The 21,649-nt window shown below is 41.8% G+C and overlaps 1 protein-coding gene across 5 annotated transcripts in view; it reads left to right on the forward strand.

The window, feature by feature from the left end:
- Positions 1–21,649, forward strand: part of LOC121434631 (disks large-associated protein 1) — a 684,271-nt gene that overhangs the window by 271,600 nt on the left and 391,022 nt on the right. For 4 of the 5 annotated variants that reach the window (XM_041633553.1, XM_041633551.1, XM_041633556.1 and 1 more), the window contains one exon: positions 10,801–10,893. The gene's annotated coding sequence lies outside the window, so the exon portion shown is untranslated. Of the gene's footprint in view, positions 1–10,800; positions 10,976–21,649 lie in introns of all 5 variants that reach the window. The other variant, XM_041633552.1, reaches the window with a different exon arrangement.

Below are 21,649 nucleotides of genomic sequence, written 5' to 3' on the forward strand. Positions count from 1 at the left end.
ATCCTCAGCTGAATAGAAATGACTATGCTTAGATTTGGCCTTCGCACACAACTTAGGAGATTTTCGTAGTTAAATGGCTTCTGGCAGGAAGAGTTGTTGACTTTGGGAAGATTCGGTCAGTACTGCTTTTCAGTTCTTTCCTGCTTCCTGTAAACTAATAATTGCCTTTTTAAAGTACTAAGGTTTTCCCTCAAACTCTGATATAGTAGAAACGGTTGCCCTTTGGCAGAGTAGGGCATCACATGTTCAGCTTCAGCTCATAGCCCCCTCTGGGTCTTTCCTGCTACATTTGCCCATAGCGTAGAAGATTCAGACTCTAATAATTTTAATGACTAAATCAAATGCCAGCATCATAAAACAGATGCAATGGCTTGGAGTTATAGACTGATTTGACTTTCTAGCATTTAGTATTGACCTCCTTTAAATCTTTCCTGATGAGCTTTAAAACAGTTACTCATCATTCTTTCCTCATAATAATTATTTATTTATTGGTTCAACAAATACTTATTGAATGTCCTTCATATTAAGTGCAGGTTGTATAGAAAATCCTCTTCCCCAAATATCTTATTGTTCAGCTTGGTCAGTTTGGATGGTCACACAGTTGCTCCATTAAGACAAAGGTGCTCATTTCAACAGCTGTAGGGATTGGAGCTGTCAACTGTACCCTTCTGTGGGCATTACCACTTGTTTATGGTGGTGACTTCATACAAGGGTATGCCTTCTCTGAAGAACAACTCATATTGAATGAGTAGTCACTGACAGGAACACAGAGGGTCAGCCTCTGTGCCTCTGTCCATCAATCTGAAGGACTATCCACATGGAGACCATTGCCTTCCCCTGACTCATTCTTCCCCCAATACAGCAATGGGTGGTTATGTTCCACAAATCTTCATATCATTAGCAAAACTCCAGGATGGTGACCCAGGACTCAAATAAGCCACAGGCATCAACTGTCAGAGGGAATCAGTATCCTAGCAAGAATCCAGAAAAGCAATAAGATCTCCAAAATGTCTGGTGCTTATCAGTTCGAGCAATGACAAACTATCTGGCATTTGCAAAATCCCTGCTTGGGTCTGTGAGTTGATGCTCCGTGAGTGACTTCATGGTGCTTAGAATGTTAAGATCAGTTCTCTGTGCTGGTTTTTTTTTTTATTTGTTAACTCATGCGTGATCGTTGTTCATTTTGAAAAGTCCACTGAATCCTTAGCTGCTCCGACAATGTTTCCATGGGACTCCTCCATTGACAGGGCTTTCTCACACCAAACCTGAAAGTAGCCTTACCTGGAGTGTTTCCCTCAGTCACAGAGCAGACACTCACCACTGAAAATCCATTGCCCCACAACTCTTTGTGTCTATAACACAAATGGAACACTTTGATACCTGTTTCCATTTAGACTGCAGGGAGAGAGTAAGAGCCCACCCCACCCCCACTGCCTAGAAGGACCTGGCAGGAGATAGAGGCTGCATCAGAGTGACTCTTCTCCCAGTGTCAGTGGGAAAGTTTGTTACTCTGCAGTCTTCATGTTACAAAACTGATTAATCTGTTCTGAAACCAAAGTAGCTTTTGTTTTGGCATGGGAGACTTCAAATATTGACAAATATTACAAAAGTATTTGTTTGTTTTTATATATTCCACTTTGTTTTAAATGGCTGATGGGAATTCCTCACTCAATGAGGTGACAGATAGATAGATGATAAATTGGTGTCCCTGTATGGCAGATTTTGTGTCAGTGAATATAATTACTAATACTAAGTTAGTTGTCCTGAAAGTCAAAGAAAACCTGTACACTCCCAACATTCATATTTCACCCTGAACACGTAACACTCTATAGTGAAACAAGGATTCCACCCCGAACTTCCAACACTCTATAGTGAAGCAAACATTTCACCCTGAACATCTAACACTCTATAGTGAAGCAAATATTTCACCCTGAACATGTAACACTCTATAGTGAAGCAGAGATTCCACCCTGAACATGTAACACTCTATAGTAAAGCAGAGATTCCACCCTGAACATGTAACACTCTATAGTAAAGCAGAGATTCCACCCTGAACATGTAACACTCTATAGTAAAGCAGATATTCCACCCTGAACATGTAACACTCTATAGTGAAGCAGAGATTCCACCCTGAACATGTAACACTCTATAGTAAAGCAGAGATTCCACCCTGAACATGTAACACTCTATAGTAAAGCAGAGATTCCACCCTGAACATGTAACACTCTATAGTGAAGCAGAGATTCCACCCTGAACATGTAACACTCTATAGTGAAGCAGAGATTCCACCCTGAACATGTAACACTCTATAGTGAAGCAGAGATTCCACCCTGAACATGTAACACTCTATAGTGAAGCAGAGATTCCACCCTGAACATGTAACACTCTATAGTGAAGCAGAGATTCCACCCTGAACATGTAACACTCTATAGTGAAGCAGAGATTCCACCCTGAACATGTAACACTCTATAGTGAAGCAGAGATTCCACCCTGAACATGTAACACTCTATAGTGAAGCAGAGATTCCACCCTGAACATGTAACACTCTATAGTAAAGCAGAGATTCCACCCTGAACATGTAACACTCTATAGTGAAGCAGAGATTCCACCCTGAACATGTAACACTCTATAGTGAAGCAAGGATTTTAATAAACTGAGGGTTTGGCAAGAACTTCTTTCCCGTACCATAGTTTTTATGACAGTTTGTTTATGAAATTATAACAAATTTATGAAGTCAGGTGTCTCAGGCAGTTTCTAATGGCCAAGAAAAGCTAGTGGCTGGCTCAATTAGAAAGCATAACCAATATACACAGCTTGATGACTCCCTGCAATAATTTTTAGATTATGGAGCTAAAACCATGGCTGTTCCTTTCCTAAATGCAGGGGCTGCTAAGGGGTCATAGGACTCTCTTCTGTTTAGACCACGCTGAACTCAAATCAATTTCATAAAAGTACTCTTGGTCTTTCCAATGACCTGATTGCAGGTGGCAAAAACTGAAGTCATCAGAGACTCTCCTCCAGGGGTAACAGCACACATCCATTCTTCTGTGTCTGTGGTTAAATGTATCCTTTTAGGACAAAAATTCAGACCTCTCAATTCATAAAAGGGTCAAAGTCAGGAATGCACTGGACATGTGTCCTTCAATACTCCTGTCAAGAGCTTTCAATAAATGGTAAAGAGCAAATTGTTCAAAGGCAGGTTCTGGAGAGTCAGGGGCTGGTGTTTGTGCTGCTGATCAAAGGCAAGGTCTGGGACACTGAAATCAAAGTGCACATCAGCTGTTGTGCTTTTAGCGCTCAGACCTTGGCCCAGGCAGACACTTGACATCTACTTGTAAACAGAGAGGGAAACAAGCCACCATTGACCAAAGTGTTCCTAGGGCATCTGCTTTCCCATAAATGAAGATGTGGGGTTGACCAGATCTCTATCTAGACAATCTGCTCTAGCACCAATGAGGATATAGGGTTGAGTAGATCCATATCTAGACCATCTGCTCTCTCACAAATGAGGATGTAGGGTTGACCAGATCTCTATCTACACCATTTGCTCTCCCACAAATGAGGATTTGGGGTTGAGCAGATTACTAACCAGATCAGGCCTATTCTAATGATTGTGTGATTGTAACTCCATTTTTGCCATTTGCTAATTGACTTTGGAATATGGTAAACTACGCATTCATATAGGTTTCAAACACATTAAGAATATTGTCATTTCCAGGAAGTCATCTTAGGTTTAAGAGTATAAGATAGGAGAGAAGTATAATTGTCTTAGTTAGGTTTTTATTGCTGTGAAGAGACACCATGACCACAACAACTTTTACAAATGAAAACATGTCATTGAAGGGCTCAGTTGAGTTTCAGAGCGTAAGTTCATTGTCATCATAATGGGGAGCATGGCATTGTGCAGGCAGACATTGTCCTGCACATCTTGACCAGAAGGCAGCAGGAAGTCAACTGACTGTCACACTGAGGGAAACTCAAGCAAAAAAAGACCACAGTGACATACTTTGTCCAACAAGGCCACACCTAAAAGTGCCACTCCCTTTGGGAGACACTTTCTTCTACACCACCACAATAATCAAAATATTTAACCTAAAAGATGAAGCAAGAAAGAAAAAAGTTACTAGATCATATGAGAGATTCTAAGCTTATATAATTTAAAACTTACAGTAAGTTTATTTTATTATTTTGAGTTCAGTCACACACATACTTCCTCTCACACACACATTTCACAGACACACACACACATACTGTTTTCATGTTTGCCATCACTCTGTCTTTTCTCGTGGATATCTGTTTGGGCTTTGTTTGATCTGGTATCGACTTCCTTCTACTTGAGAAATTCTTCTCTTCTTTTTTTTTTAAACAAAATCAAATATAAAAAGATAAAACAAAAACATCATATCGAAGTTGGACAATACAAATCAACAAAAGTGAAAAAAGACACATCAGTGGGCACTAGAATCAGACACCCACTCATTCACACACTTGAGAGTCCCATAACAATATTAAACTGAAAACTATGATGTATAGATATGCAAAGAACTGGCTGTCAGCCCCGTGCTTGCTGCTTCTGTCTTTGTGAGCTCATAGGAGTTTTGCTCGGATGATTTAGAGGGCTTGTTCTGGTGCACTCCGTCCCCTCTGGCCCTTAAACTCTTTCCACCTGTGTTTTTGTTCATCTGGATGAAATTAGCGTGTGGGCATGCCTATGACAGGTTGTCTCGGCCCATTGTGGGCATCACCATTCCCTATTCAGAGGACCCTCAACAGTGTAAGGGTGGAGATAGCTAGTGCTGAGGTGTGATATGATTGGCCTCCCCTCATTGATGGAAACTGGAACTGAAAGCAGACTAAACCTGTTCTCCCCAGAGTGGCTTTTTTGTCAGATCTTTTATCACAGCAACAAAAATTAAATTAGAATTCTGCAAAGATAAGTACTTTTGTTTAAATTTAATTGGGAAAAAATCTATGTGATTTTGTAGATGACAAGTTGGTGTATGCTTTACAGCAGAGTTGGGCGTGGTGATTGTCGGGTTGCTATAGCAACCCCTACTGGTTTGAGGTCTGGTGAGGGGAAACCATTCCGTGGGACTTGTTAGTGACTAATTTCATTTTCAGAGAACATTTTATGTGACAAGTAAGCAAGTGAAATACACATTTCCAGTTTGAATTCTGAGCTTGCCAGGGATGGAAGCAACAGCAGAAAAAAGAGTCACTATAACCCACAAAACAATAGAAAGCAGACCTTTAGCAGTGTGGGGATGATGAGTTCCGTGACGTGAGCTCCAGTGTGAATGGTGACTGCAATCCAAGGAATGAACGCAGCAGCCATGTAAGCATCCCTTCTACACGTCAGGCATGTGCAGGGAGGACCCCTTACCTTTCAGAGCCCCCTGAGTTAAGCATCCAAAGTAGCAGCAGCAAGAACCCCAGATCTGTTCTCATCAAGGCACCAAACGAACATGACACAAGTTGGTGGAGACATGTTTCCCCGGGAACAGGAAAGAGAGGGTTAATGGAGAAATGATGGAGGTCATTCTCTTGTTTCATGCTGCAGTGTTTTTATCCAACTTACACAGTCTCCTCTGCCCTTCCTATCATCTCTTATCATGTCTAATACAAGGGCTGTGCATAGCTGCACCTCAGCATCGTTTCTGTATGAAAGATGAAACTCTGTACATCCTCAGACTGTATGTGAGTTTGGATTCTCCATTGGTTGCATCTGTAGAAGTGGTACCATAGACACAGGGCTGACTTTATCTAAATCCTTAAGACAAGTTACCACATACTGGCTCAATAGCAGAGCAATACATAAACTACAGTTTTTCTTTTGAGAAGACATTTTTATTCCCATACTTCATAGCAAAAAAGCGGTTTTTAAAAGTAATAAGCAGGGCTAGAGAGATGGATCAGCAGCTAGGAGCATGTATTGCTTTTTTGAGGGGGGGAAGGGGCTGAGTTCCATTCCCAGCACCGACGTGAGAGACCCAACACCTGGCCTGCACAGGCACTGTGTGCCTGCCGTCTGTGTGCATGCATTCAAGGTTAAAAATAAAAATAGTTTTTTAAAGAAATAAAGGAGTGTGACTGCTGGGGCCCACAGACTCCTTCAAAAGTCACTCTGTCTTCGGCCATCTCCCTTTGGCCAGTCTCATCAGCACCACGTACCTGGGAGCAAGATCCATCTTCTCTGCCCTAAACTCCAGCTTGTCTCCAAACCCATAATTGGTTTTCAGTGTAACTCCAGCAAGTTCTTTTAGAACCTATGTCTCTATGATGAACACACGTGACCCGTGATTGTTCTTGTGTTGCGTACCCAGTGTGGGCCAGCTGCTATGCTGAATATCTTATCCTAAATGATCTTACTCATTCCTCGCTATAGACCCATAGCTGTTATTAAAATAGCCAATGCTGCCATCATATGCATTCTAGAGACAAAGGAAACGGTCTTTCCAGAGGCACATAACTGAAGAAGCTGATGTTACGTTAGGGTGCTGGTAATTTCCTTTTTTTTTTGAACTTTCAAGTCATTCTATCTTTAATAACCTGGCATTAATTCAAAGCATGAAAAACAAAAGTTAAGATTGTTCCTTTTATGGGAGATGCCCATTATGATAGATTCAGTCACGTGATGAGATAGGATTCCAAATAGGAAGGCGTCCCTGCTCACGGATTGATGCATTTGGTTACTGATAATCAGCCTGCAGTGCTGGGAATTGAACTCAGGACTTTTGGAAGAGCAGGCAGTGCTCTTAACCACTGAGCCATCTCTCCAGCCCCTTCCTTTCTTACTGCCACTCCTACAGAGACAACAAAGGCCCACCTAGGTGACGGTCCACCATCGGAACAGCTCTCTCCCTGTGCTTCTGTTCTCATCAAAGGATCAAAGGAACCTGGTCCATGCTGGGACCAATACTGCTAGTCTGGGAACAGGAAGCAGAGAGTGTCAGTGAAGAACTGTAAAAATGACACAGATCATTTTCCAGACGGGAAGAGAACGCTACAACTTTAAGTAGCGTTTTTGTGGACTTTGTATAGCATAACACGAGAATAACCCAGTTTTTGTCGTTTCAGTCAGAAGTCTCTGCATTGGCCATAAAAGAAAAGTGGGGTATAGGGGCTTTCCTGGTGCCTACAGTTTTCTTTTCCATTTGATTAAAATGGCAGTAGATTACTATACAGTCAAATGAAGACATACCAAGAACTTACACTCCATTGGGAGACAAGGAAGATGGGATAAAGGAGAATAAATACACAAGAGAAAGTCAGGGGATCATCTGCAGGTCTCGGAGTTCTCATGACTGATGGAGAGGACGGAAGGCACAGGGATGCTGTGTCACTGGTGAACACAGGAGAAGCTGGATTTAGAGGAATGAAAATTACCCCTCATCTGGAGACCTAGACAAGGCAGTGTCTGAGTACCGAGTGTGGCTTGCACCCTGAAGATGAATGGGGCTTCCTGTGAGGACAGATGGGAAAGGTGTTCTAGAAGGAGCAGTGATAGGAGGTGATGCTGTTAGGGAGGGGACACTCACAGAGCAGCAGTCACGGTTGGACGCTGTTGTGCTTGAGAAAGAGAGGAGCAGCTGACGCTCGTGCTCAGTGCTGGAGCAGAATGCCTACGATGGGCATCTTAGAGGGGAAAGGATGCTAGCTCGTGGTGTGAGGGATGCAGTTTATCATGTAGACGAAGGGATGTGTACAGAAAGGCATGATAGCAGGTGGTGCCAGGGTAATTGATGTGTTCAACGAGGGCTCCTTGCATCCTCGCATCTTTTGCAGAACAAGAAATGGAAAGAAGACTCCTTCGCTCACCCTCATCTCCCAAATCTCCCTCACCTCTCAAAACAGCACCATCTTCCATGAGCCACATGAATCTGTGAGAGTCATTTCGCATCCAAACAATAACAGTATTCTAATAAAAGGATAAAAAATATTTTGTTATAACACTGTTATTTTGAGAATTTCATACAATGTATTTTGATTATATTCAATCCCTAACTCCACCCAGATCCACCTCTACTTCCTTACCCCTGCAATTCCATGTCCTCTTATTTAAAAAAAATTATTGAGTAATCCACTTTGTGCTGCCCAGTACTCGTGGGGTGTCATACCAACCACACAGAAGCATAGTTAAACCTACCTAGACCACACCCTTAAAGAAAACTGACTTCCCCCCCCACACACACACAAAAAAAAAAAAAACATTAATTGTCCATAATGCCTCAGTTGCAGCAGTGGGAGGCTCGTGAGCCTTTCCCCTCTTCGTGCTGGAATAATGACAGCCCTGGTCCTGAGCAGGTCAGCTCCTGAGGAGAACAGTGCCCGAATGTCCCGAAGACTCTCTTTTGTTCTCATCCACCCCAACCTCTGCCCCTCTTCTGGACTATCACCAATAGTTTAAAGCTCCTTGAGTATTGGGCTGGAACTTTTATCCATCTGTGGTCACCAGATGTCACTGCAGGCTTTCCTGTGGGGTTCTGTTGTGATACAGATATTGTAGAAAACCTGCCTCTGGTCGTGGAAGGAAAATAGCAACAAGACTCGTTCCCCAAGCCCAGACCTTGCAAGTCGCAGGCGGGAAACTCTGGTGCACACAGCTCAGAACTATGCCAATTCTACTTCAACCCAAGTCTGAGTCCCAGCAACCCCTGTCTGTGACAAGTATCCCTGTTTGTGCTCCTTATTAACAGTGTTTCTTGAAGAAGCCACTTCAGTTGCTCAATGTTTGGTTCCTGTTTCTTTTTTTCCAATCTGTGAAGTAGAACTAATCATCATAAGATGCCCTCTTACTTGGAGAATGAACTAAACGGCGCTGGCAGAAATGCTTTGTTTCTCTGTGAAGTGCCTCAACATTATTAATACAGTGTAAGCCTGTTCAAGCGGTATTTTCAGGAGGATTCTGCAGAAAGACTCAGCAAACCCATTCAGGAGGAAGTGTATACATGAGTGAGAGTTAAGCTGGCGAGATGGACCAATCAGGAAGGGCAGTTGCAATCAGCTGATGACCTCAGTTCAGTCCCCATGATGGAAAGAGAGAACCAATTCCAAAAGCTGTGTTCTGACCTTTGTATATGACCTGTGGTGCACACATGCGCATGAGTGCACATACATACATACATACACACACACACACACTAGATAGGTAGATGATAGATAGATGATAGTAGATGATAGATAAATAGATAGAAGATAGATAGATAGATAGATAGATAGATAGATAGATAGATAATTGCGAATCCTGGGTCCAGCTACTGGGCTAGTTGCTATCTCTGACATTCTCGAGCTCTAAATTAGAAACAAATTAGTTAAATTTTTATATGTCTCAGTCTCCTCCTCTATGAAAATGGTGATTAGGAACGATTCCTTCCAGAGCTATAATATGTAATATCACATAACAACAAAGGAACAGTCAGGTGGGTGGTGGGATTTAGTGTCTAGCCAGATGGCTTTTCAATGAGAAGATGATTCTAATCATCTCAGTGGATTCAGTGGAGTCACACGAATCCTTAGATTTAGAGATACTTTCTTGGCTGGGGAAGAAGAAAAGATACAAGAAGACAAAAGCTAAGGTTGCAGTATGAGATTCAACCACCAGTCCTGACTTTGTATGTGGTGGACGGCAGGCTGAAGATCTGTCATACTCAGCGCCCAGTCTGCTCCGCTGGGGATCTCTTAAACATTGAGTGTAGTCTGCTATGAGAGGAAAGAAACCGATTTCGGTATACTCTCTAGTCCCAAGGAGTCATTTACAAAGATTTGCAAAGATACGTATGACCGGAAGTAAAATAGCCAAAGAGGCTACTGCTGAGTTCTGCGGTTCTTTCCATCCTTTGTTTACATAAGAGCAAGGCTGCTCGAAGCCCTGAGACTTGGGGTTGGGGGAAGGTAGGTGCTAAAGGCAGACAGTTCATGAATACACAGATATTGATCCTTGCGAAAGGCCAAGAGGAAGGAAGCATGGCATTAGTCCGTAGAGATGACGTCAAGACTCTAAAACTCCCCTAGAGGGAGAGATGCTAGCTGGCTAAGTGGAGGCAGTGGCTCAGAAATGTGTGATACTGTTACTGACAGTCAGGGATCCATACAGCCAGGAAAAGGTAAAGAGGGAAGTAATTTTTGCAGAAACTCATGGGAATGCTCTACGGGCAGGTTCCTAAGCATCTATGACAAAAACAAATAGACCTTCTTCCCCTCAATTGCTAACGGACCTTGATGCAGTGTGAGGATTGTGAAGTCCTAGTGCAGGATAAAGAGTGCACAGCGGACCTGCAGACCACTGGGAGGCGCTGTGCACTTGACCGTTGTGGGCCTGGCGTGAGGAAGGATGGCTGCAAAGAAACTGAAGATCTATATGCGCCTAGAAGGTGGAACAGGAAGAGGAAAAGACACAATAGCCCACTGAATTTAAATACTTGGGACTAGACAACATCCGCTACCCCCCATATCGGGATACCCAGTACTGTGACACATAATGAACTCAAAAAGAATATTTGTTCATTAAATAGTTAAGTAAACATATGACATTAAATCTGGAACACTGGGCTAGCACAGGAAAATAGAGCTTCACCAAAACAAAATAAGCAAATTTAAAAGGATAAAAGTTTTGAGGGGATGGGGAGTTCCCTTAAGACTTCCTGGGAAAGGGGGCATAATAAAAATGGCTCTGAGCATGCAAGGAAAGCATGTAGAGATGACTTGTGGGGCCCCTTGACCGCAGTTCCTGAAACTTGTCAACCCCTCCTGTTGTCTTTGCATGTGACAAGCGGACTGAAGTGTGAACTGTGTTTCCCGCAGGTTACATCTGCTCTGGGACGTGCTGAATGTCACTCGAAGGTCCCTGTGTCTGCTTCAGAGAACTCCTGTTGAATGACAAGGACGCTGAGCACAGTAAGTCCAAGTGGGGAAACAGCACAGGCAGAAAGGAGCCTGTGAGCCTGCCGTCCTCCAGTTAAAATAGAAAAGCAGCAAGGTACGAAGGTGTATCCAGAATTCACAGCTAAGTGTTGGCTCCCACGCCACCTCCCACCCAACACACACACGCCACGTGCTACAAACACCACACATACACACATGCTCCACATGCCGCACATAACACAGATACAGACGTATACTACATGCCACACAGACCACACATACAGACACGCACCACACGACACACATACACACATACACCATATGCCACACTTACCACACATACACACATGGACCACATGACACACATAACACCCATGCACCCCATGACACAACACACATACACACATACAGACACGCACCACACGACACACATACACACATACAGACACGCACCACACGACACACATACACACATGGACCACATGACACACATAACACACATGCACCCCATGACACAACACACATATACACATACACCACATGACACACATACACACATACACACATGCACCCCATGACACAACACACATACACACCTACACACATGCACCCCATGACACAACACACATACACACCTACACACATGCATCCCATGACACAACACACATACACACACATGCACCCCATGACACAACACACATACACACATGCACCCCATGACACAACACACATACACACATGCACCCCATGACACAACACACATACACACATGCACCCCATGACACACATACACACATACACACATGCACCCCATGACACAACACACATACACACATGCACCCCATGACACACATACACACATACACACATGCACCCCATGGCACAACACACATACACACATGCACCCCATGACACAACACACATACACACCTACACACATGCACCCCATGACACACTTACCACACATACACACATGCACCACATGACACACACCACTCATATACATACTCACCACACATGCTAACCACACATACATACCACATACACGTACATACCACCTGCATACCATAATACAAACATATACACAAACACATACCACACATGCACATACATACCACCTCCATACTACACATAGAAACATATATGCAAACATACACCATACATATACACACCACACATACACACACATACATATGCACATACCACACTTACATACACTCGCCATACACACATACACACCATACATACACACATGCCATACTTTCACATACTCACTACACATACACACACACCATACATATACACATACCACACTTACATACACCCGGCACACATACACACATGCCCCACACACCATAGACATACGTACCACAGACACACACACACCGCATACATATATATCAGCATGCTTCCTTTCATCTAAAAGTAATCATGGATCCAAACTGACTTTTCTTGCAGCTATAACAGAGAGGCATAAAGGGACCCTACATGCCCAGTAAACTTTCCAAAGTGAAAACTGTCCTGTTTCTCCAGGCTCCGATATGGCCGGATTACGTTAAAGATGTGCTTCTGGTTTGGGGATGTAGCTCAGTGGCAAAGTACTTGTCTATCATGTGCAGGGCCTGGGTATTTCCCCAGCTTTATTTCTTGGTGGTTTTATTTAATACCATTGGGAAGAAAGTCAAAAGGCACTAATTGCTCATTATATACTGTGGCAGAAATTAACAAACAAGAACTATTTTCTTTTTGCTGACACCTTTTCCAAGTCTTGCAGATGTTTTTCTTTTTGTTTCTCCTTTGGTTTGCTGACCTCAACTGGCACAAGGAGTAGATAACATTATTTCTGAGAAAAAGACTAAGTATAGTTAGTAAACAAGAAGTCACTACTGGGCAGGAACATAACAGGGAGGAGAATCTTGAGGAATGGAGGCTGTCTCTATAGCTGTGCTTTGCCATGATGGATCCTGTCATAGTTAAGAGGCATCAGCAGAAAGATTATATTATAATATACAATAATACATTACCAACATATTTTAAAATATTAATACCATAATAAAAGACTTAATTTGGGTGACTTCATTTTCTGGGTTCCTTCTTCAGTTATGGAAGAAATTATATCCAAAACACAGAAAATAGAGAAAACTCATAAATATGAAATTACGTATTGTTATGGTATCAGTGTGGTAACAAACTTACTTGGGAAACATCTACATAGTTGTTACATCACTCTATGTGAAATATTTATGATATGCCCTCATGTTACTAATATGACCTTCATGCTGGAGTTTCTGTGGACTCCTCAGAAATTATCTTGAATGTTCTTTGGACCATTGGTTCTTTGACTTTTGATAACCTTTGAACCTTACCTATTACCAAACCTTTAAGACTTTTTATTCTAGAATCCAGGGCTCTTTCTGTAACATCGATAAACTATGCATAATAAGGGCAATTATCAGGTAATGGGTATGTTCACAATGTCCAGTACATTTGTATTTGGCAACTTTGGAGAAAGTATTCTATTATCTGTACTATCTTAGTGAATCCAGAACTTTGTACCTCAATCACTTTCTATCATAACTTGTAATACCAACCTAAAAATATCTTTTTAGACCTTAAAAATTTTTTCTTAGATAAACAAGTTTTTATGTCTATGCCATGATCCTTTCTCAGCTTTCTTGGGTCTTATGTGTAGTTATACATGCCTCTATGTTGGACACTAAATGTTGCAAGTCTTTCTTTGGACTGTCAGCTCCCAAATAATGACATAGAGATTTTTTTTATTAATTAAGAAAGCTTGCCCTTCACTTAGGTTTCTTCCCAATTAGCTCTTAAAACTTACTTTAGCCTGTTTATATTAATCTACATTCTGCCGTGTGGCTCGTTACCTCTCCTCAATTCCATACGTATGACTTCCTCTGTATCTCGCTGGCAAATCTTCTGTGCCTCAAATTCTTTCCCAAAGTTCCTGTCTGCCCCTACCGCACCCCCGGATGTCCTGCTTATTCTCTCCCACTCAGCTAGTGTTCAGTCAGCTCTCTTCTAAACCAATCAGAACCAATCAGGCAGGTGAGGAAGGACAGAGACACATCTCCACACAGTGTACAAAAAGAGTATCCCAACACCACATTGCTTAAATGATATACAGATGGTTCCCACTGAGGTTATGATTTTTAAACTTTGTAGTATTGCAAACGCACATCTATGCTATTATCTGGATTTTGCTTTCCATATAAATCGTGTTCACTGTATTATGTGGTATGCTCAGAATTTTATTGTAAAATAGATTTTCTGTATAATGATTTTGTCTAACTGTATTAAAATAAATACTCTGTGGTTTAAGGAAGAGGGCGCTAAGCTAACTGGTAGGATAAAATGGAATCCAGTTTTCGGTTATATTTTTGATGGTTTTCTAGGCTATCACCCACTGCAAATGGGAGGGCATCTGAAGTGCCTCAGGAAGCATGCTATAGGGAAACAGACACATGGATGCTAATAACAAAAAGACTATAGGTTTGTCTGCTTCATCTGCAAAATAGTGCCAAGGTGGCAAGAATGTTTACATTACTAAACCACTCTGTGCAGAAATAACAACGGGAACAGCAGAAACAAAACCCCACCGCCAGCTCTATGATAAAGAAGTGGTAAATGGCACCCCTTAGAACCAGACGTGACTTTTTCATATACTTGTTGTTAGCTTGGTGTTCTTGTGGGACTCCTAACTGTGGAAGTAGGTGTATCTCTGACTCTTTTGCTTGCTCTTTGGACTCTTTTCTGTTGGGATGCCTTGTCCAGCCTTGGTATGAGGGCTTTTACCTTGTCTATTGTATCTTGCTTTGTACTGTTTGTTGTCTCTTGGACTGCTCTTTTCTGAAGAGGAAATGGGCAGTGGAGCTGGTGGAGAAGGGAAATGAGGGGTATTTGGGAAGAGTGGAAGGAGGGGAACTGTGCTCAGGATGTGTTGTATGAGAGAAGAATCTATTTTCATTAAAAATGAATAAAGAGAAATCTTAAAATAGAAACAGAAAATGAATAAGTTGAACCCATAAACCTAAACATAGCGAAAGATTAATGACAAAGCAGAATGCAACAACAGATCCGTATTTATTTAGATATCTCCTCCTCTGCTGCCTTGAGGCAAGTAGAGTTTACAGCACAAATAACCTATAACCTATAATGTATAGTAAAGGCTGATTCGTGTCCCTGGCTCGTAAACACAGATGCTTGTTTTTAATTATAATACTTAGAGTAATACCTGAATTAAAACTTAGGAAGTTTATTTGGGAGTTTTCCATTTAATGTTTTTGGCCCATGTTTGACTGTGGGTAACTGAACCATCGATCCTGGAAGACCACTGTGACTGTAAATGTATCCTAACAACAGGAGAAAAGGGGGCTGTAGATCTCAGCACCATCTGGGGCTCGGCATCTCTCACGCCATGAAAGGACAGTGGTGGGCTCAGAAACAGGGCTACTGTAGATCTGTGTGGACAGCCATCCTGTCTCTGACAGAAGCGTGTAACAGGCATCTGTTTAAAACTGTAGATTATGACTTCACCACTAATCCCCTTTAGACCATCTGCTTTCATAAAATTGATTTTCAGATTGCAAAGTCAAGTCTCCCATGTCAGGTTATCATGCAGGTGGTTTACTTGTCTCTGCCTGCAGTTATATTATATATATATATATATATATATATATATATATATATATATATTCATATATATTCTAGGTAGACAATGGTCTGTAAAATATGCTGCTATTTATCTAGTGAAAAAGAATAGCACATACAGAGAGAAGCAAATTTTATATAGCAATATATTAGCATATTAATGGAAAGATGGCACAGCATGTAAAAATAAAGCTGTACCTCCTGGCAGAGGAAGGAGCCAGGAGAAAGGAGAGAGAAATGAACTCCAGGTTCGTCTTGTAAATTTGACTTCAGAGCCACGTAAAACCTCCCATCATCACGGAGCAGAAATCAATTTGAAGCATTCTATAAACATCCGCAATAAAACATGCCAACTGTGTCTGTCTTCCAGTAGGTAGCCCAGCAAGACTGAAGGAGGATGACAGAGGACTTCAAGTCACAGGTGCCACGTATCCTAAGCTGAACACAGTTGCAAGGAACTGTGAGCTGGCTGCTGTTATCATGATGCCTCTCGGGTTGTCTCGGGATTTATTCCCAAGGTGTGGTGTGTGTGCCTGATCGTTGACAGAGGTTTCTGTCCCACCAGGTCCCACAGTCGTTCCGTCCCAAAGAAATACACAGAGGTCTATATTAATCATAAACTGGTTGCCCTATTAGCTCAGGCCTCTTATTAATTAATTCTTACATATTAACCCATAATTCTTGTCTGTGTTAGCCACGTGGCTTGGTACCTTTTTCGGCGAGGCAGTCACATCTTGCTTCCTTTGTGTCTGGATGATGATTGTAGACTGACCTTTCTTCTTCCCAGAATTCTCTTGTTCTCATAGCCCCGCCTATACTTCCTGCCTGGTTGCCCCACCTATACTTCCTTCCTGGCTACTGGCCAATCAACATTTTATTAAAATACAATTGACAGGGTACAGGCCATTGTCCCACAGCACCTGTTGGTTAAAGAAGTGAGTACACATAGTCTTCATCAGAAAACTGAAATCTGATGATGATGATGATAATAGTAATAATAATGATAAACCTGCCCTCCACTTGTTTGAATAAGAAGTATCATGAATTCATGAAGGTTGTTTGATAAAGTAAGTGGTTCCTGTGTTTTGTTCTCAGGAAGATTTTTGAGGTGCTTGAATTCTTACCATGAGGCCTTGGTCTCAGCCCAGTGTCTTGACTCTCAGGCTTGACAAGCACTCCTTGTGGGAAGCAACAGCAGCCTGGGGTAGCTATCATAGGCTGGTACTGAACTCTCGGGGACCAAGGATGGAAAATTTTGAGCAGTAGCAGAGAGCACAACTCTAATGGATTGAAGCCCAACAGGTGTCTTAAAATGTACAAACCTCTAATGATGCTGTCAAAATTAAATACTGGTACTGTGCTTCAAAAGTTACCAGGAAGCAAAATCTCTATTCAAAACCAGCAAATGAAGGAAATCAAGCACTGACTCTGCCCTCATACAAACTATCACAAGTAAGCAATTTGATGTGTTCTTTCTCTTTGTGGAAGTAGTCCGTTTATCAAATGAAGACTCATGTTAGAGTTACACCATTTTTTTTGAGATCTTTAATGATATATTACATGTAGACACTTATAGACTGTGACCACCAATGTCACCAAAAAATCTATAAAAATATCTGCTTCAAAACAGGAATACAGCACCATTGACAGGTATCTTTGCCAAAAAAAAAAAAAAAGAATCTGCATCCCTAGGTCTGCACTATTCTCTCAATACCAGACACAGCTGACTGCCCACAGTAGACGTGATGCCAGGCCAAGTTGAGATGTAAACTACTACATAGCAAAAATAAATAAATAATGATGTATTTCAATAGCATTTAATTTTGATTATTAAAATTTGATTATTATTTCCTCATATGCTATTATATATTAGGAAAATAAGTATATTGTGAAGGCTACTTTGAAAGTACTCATCACCATTTTTAAGGTTTCTTTTGTACCTGGTATTATATTCCTATTGGATAGCAACAGCCTGTTGTAAGTACAACCAGCAGGAAAAGTGGTGGACAGAGGAGCTTGAACAATGACATACAGATGCAAAGCTGAAGCTTTTAGACAAGGAAAATCTACACTTTAGGAAGCACTAGAGGGTATTTTGTATTTTATTTTACTTTATCTTATTGTATATTGTATTTTCTGTTTCTTGGGGCAGTGTCTCTTTCTATAATCCAGGCTGGCCTGTGACACATGGCAGACTTCCTACCTTCGCAGAAACCTTACACTTTAAAATTGTAGAATTAAGACCATGCAGACTTGACTTTTAATATGTCATGTCTAATAGTAGATGCAGTTCATTGAGTAAGAAATTGCCTAATGTCATCTATACTCATTTCTGCTTTAAATTATCAATTAAAAAGGTCTGACTTAACATTACCTAAACTTTTGTCCATACTGCAGAAAGAATTTGATGTCTAAATACCCCACAGAAAGATAATAGTCACTGTCAGATAAGAAAACATTGATAATTATTTTGTGTTATAAATAGATGTTGCAATAACATAAAAGAACACTAGGGGGCAGTGGTGCTAGCCCATGGCTCTCTAGGGATTGGAAAATTACACCAATGTGTGGTAGCAACATTACTCGAGATGATTTCTGAATTACAGGGAGAGTGTGTAATATCCATCACCTCTTGAAAGGACACTTTGCTCAAATTTTGAACTCATCCATAATATTTTTCTGGAAATGCCTTTCTAACGATTCTTTCTGAGAAAAGCCGTTTTCTGTCTGTGCAGAAATAGCATCTGTGGCTGCCGTATTCCTCTCTTGGAGTCACCGTTCTTTTCGGCCTCTCTCCCTTGCACCTTGGTGTCTCTGTCCTTTTGATAGGATTTGAGAATAGTTGCTATTCTCAGCCTTCAGCTTCTTTCTCTCCATCCTTAATTTACACAACTCAGTTTAATTCCAATTCACAAAGCATCCTAAATAATCAGTTTGGATGCTAGCCCACGACCTACCAAAAAAAAAAAAGAAGGAACAAAAACTAAAATGTCAAAACTAAAAATCTAAAGGATTAAAAACTTACTTACATTTTCTGCAATTATATTTTGCTTGTTTTTTGTTTGGTTTGTTTTGTTTTGGTTTGTTGATTGTTTTTACTGTTATTTTAATTTGATATGGTATCTTACAGTATAACCCAGGCTGGCCTCCAGCATATCCGTTCTCCTACTTTGGCTTCCTAACCACTGGAACTGTGAAAGTGTACCACATTTCTGCACTATCTTTTAGTTCGCTTTAAAAGCATAATATTCTGCCAACAGTGATTTTTCCTGGTAGAACATGTAGTGTTTGGCACAGACCATAGGTACTTTATACTTGGTGATAAGGTCATCATTGGTATGCTCAACTCAGAGTCTAGCTGTATTCCAGAACCTTCTCAATATGCAGGGAATCTCCTAATACACAGCAACACATAATTTCTTTCTCTCTTTAAGAAGTAGACTCTGTGATTACTACATGAGCTGTGTTCTGAACTTGGCTTTGACCTACTTAAATTCTAATTCCTCATTCCACACGGTTCTTGTAATTTACTTCTTGAAGTCTGTTTGGAATGTGTCATTAGCAGCAGGTGGCGGGGTGATTATGAAAATATGTGATTAATACCATTAATCCTGCTTGATTCCGATTCATTTCTTCAGGTCTTTTGTTCTTGGAATTTCTATAGCCTATTCTCATGGTATTTCATAAATAATAAGTGATTTTGCTCTCCTACACAGAGAGGCAATTTGAATCCATGTTTGTGCAACTCAAACTTTCAATTCACTGGAACCTCTATCAGTTTTGAGCCAGAGTTCCGTGGGAAAAGAATCTCACTTTCATGAGTGTTGCACTAAGTTTAAGCCAGGGGCTGTTTTCACAGAGGTGGACAGGCTGAAAGAAGGTAATGGAGAGGCTGGAGTCACAATGCAATACGGTAGGAAGCTGTCACCACCGCGGGCATGAAGGGAGGAGCTGCCTAGTTCTCTGAGAAACACAGCTATGGTGTCTTGGATGGAAACACAGCCAGAACCAAGACTGGGAGGGGCTGAGGCAAAAGCTCCCAGACCTACCTCCTTCCCTGCTCTGCCTCAGCCCAAGCATGACCTGGGCCACTGAGAGCAAGAAACAATTAGGGAAGCAAGTGTGATTGTAGCCATGGTGAATAACAGCCCCTGGGTGTTGGAAATGACCCTGAGGGGCCTCTCCTTGTGTGTCTGTCTCGTTCACTAATTCTTCACCAGATCCCTCTAAGGAAAATCATCCATGATTCCTCCATGCTAGGCTTTTTGTTCCCTGCTTCAATGGAAAATATCTGCTATTCCATAAAAAACGTGTAGTTTCTTCTCAGCATCACATGACCAACTTTTGAATGGGTTCAGCACCCTTTGACTCTGGAGTACTTAGATAGAGCTGCAGGGGAACAGGAGACATGTCTACTCTCTGCCCGTTCCTAAATGAATCAGTCAAGCCTGGGCCACTGCAACCCGGCCCTCTTTATGGTTAAGTCAAACTTCTGCTTTCAGATGCTCTAAGTCCTTCACCAAGTGTTAATCTCACAACTCCTTGCTCCCCCATTCCCTTCAAGTTTTCTCTGATAGGATGAATGAGAAGCACATCTGACGTTTCATTTTAAACAAGCTGTCATTAAAGACCCTCTACCAAAACGAAACAAAACAAAAAATAAACAAGAGCAATGGATTGAAAAGTTCCATTCAGAAAGAGCATACTCCCCTAAAATTAAGTAAATAAGATGCTGTTACTTTTGTCTAAGAACCTCCTGCCTCTTCTTGACAAGCTTGGTCTGCCTTTTGCTTCCAAGCACTCTTTTCTCTTTCCTTGCCGAGGTGGTTTCTGCCAGATACCCAAATGGCTGGTGCACAGGGATGAGCTTCTGCTTCCGCGCCATCCTCAGAGGCCAGCTTTGTTTCTCATCATCCGGCCACTCTTCCCAGACAGGCCACTGATATGGTTGAGAACATTGAAATAAATGGGACCTGTGGGTGGCTATGTAGCCCTCTTTATCCACCTGTATGGTGAGATCAGCTATCAGAGCAGAGAGCTGCTCTGTGATACGAAAGCCAAGTTGCAGAGATAAGAGCTCTGCAGTTTGTCATTTTTAGGACTATCTCCCACCCACCCCCCAAAAAAATACATGTTTCATGGTCTTCAATACAGAAATAATGTCAAGACAGGACCAAAAGAGAAGAGTTACAGTATATTATAATAAAGTATATTGTAATCGGTGATGGTGTGACCAGAGCTGCCGCATGTAACACAGCTTGGTTGTGATGGGTCAGAGGAGCTATTAGCATCTCAGTCTGGGGATAGGTAGGGTATTAGCATATTAACGTAGGAATATGTGACACAGGCATTGTGTTTCCAGCCCTCTCAACCCCATCAGGCACAGCTCTGGGAGAAGTGTGATACCTGCCAGTACTGGTCTCCAGGACTCCCAGGCCTCTGAGATGGAAGCCTCCAGAAGGGATTCCAGAAGCACTGGGTCTGCCACCACTAACCCCTGGAGTAAGCAGGCTGCCTGCAACCCCTGTGATGTGATTCCCAGGATCCCACGCCCAGATTCCCAGCACTCCCACTGGCTATGTCTCAGATTCCTGAGGAAACACAGAGGCTTTGACTCCTGTGGAAATCAATGTCTCTCTTCTCATTCTGTTCCACCACCAGAAGTACAGAGAAATAAAGACGTGCAAATACAAATATAAGGATTTTATTTAATTCTATTCATTTGGGTCTTTATTGTTCGAATGAGAAATCAAGTAAAAACCATCATCGTAATGGACTAGCACTTAAACAATAAGAGGAAAGAGCTTTTGCCTGTTTGTTCGTTTGTTTATTTGTTTGTGGAGCTGTTTCGTTCTTATGTTAAAACCAGGACTATAGCAAGTTGGTGTTTGCTTTGGGGTGAGAGAGGTGATGAAGTCTAGGATGGGTGATTAATGCTGCAGGGAGCTCATATGGCCAAGCCATGTATCTTGTTTGAATTCACTTCTCGTCCACGATGAGCCATCTGAGCACCGTGAAAGGACCACCGTGGTCAGGAAATCTTCCTCCGCTTCCATTAGCACCCAGCTCTGCAGACTGCATCTGTGAGCTCTCTTCCAGCCCAGTGAAGCTACAAGAATCA

Source organism: Microtus oregoni, unplaced genomic scaffold (assembly GCF_018167655.1).
Source record: "Microtus oregoni isolate MIOR12 unplaced genomic scaffold, Mior012 000044F_ref0000062, whole genome shotgun sequence".
Lineage (NCBI taxonomy): Eukaryota > Metazoa > Chordata > Mammalia > Rodentia > Cricetidae > Microtus > Microtus oregoni.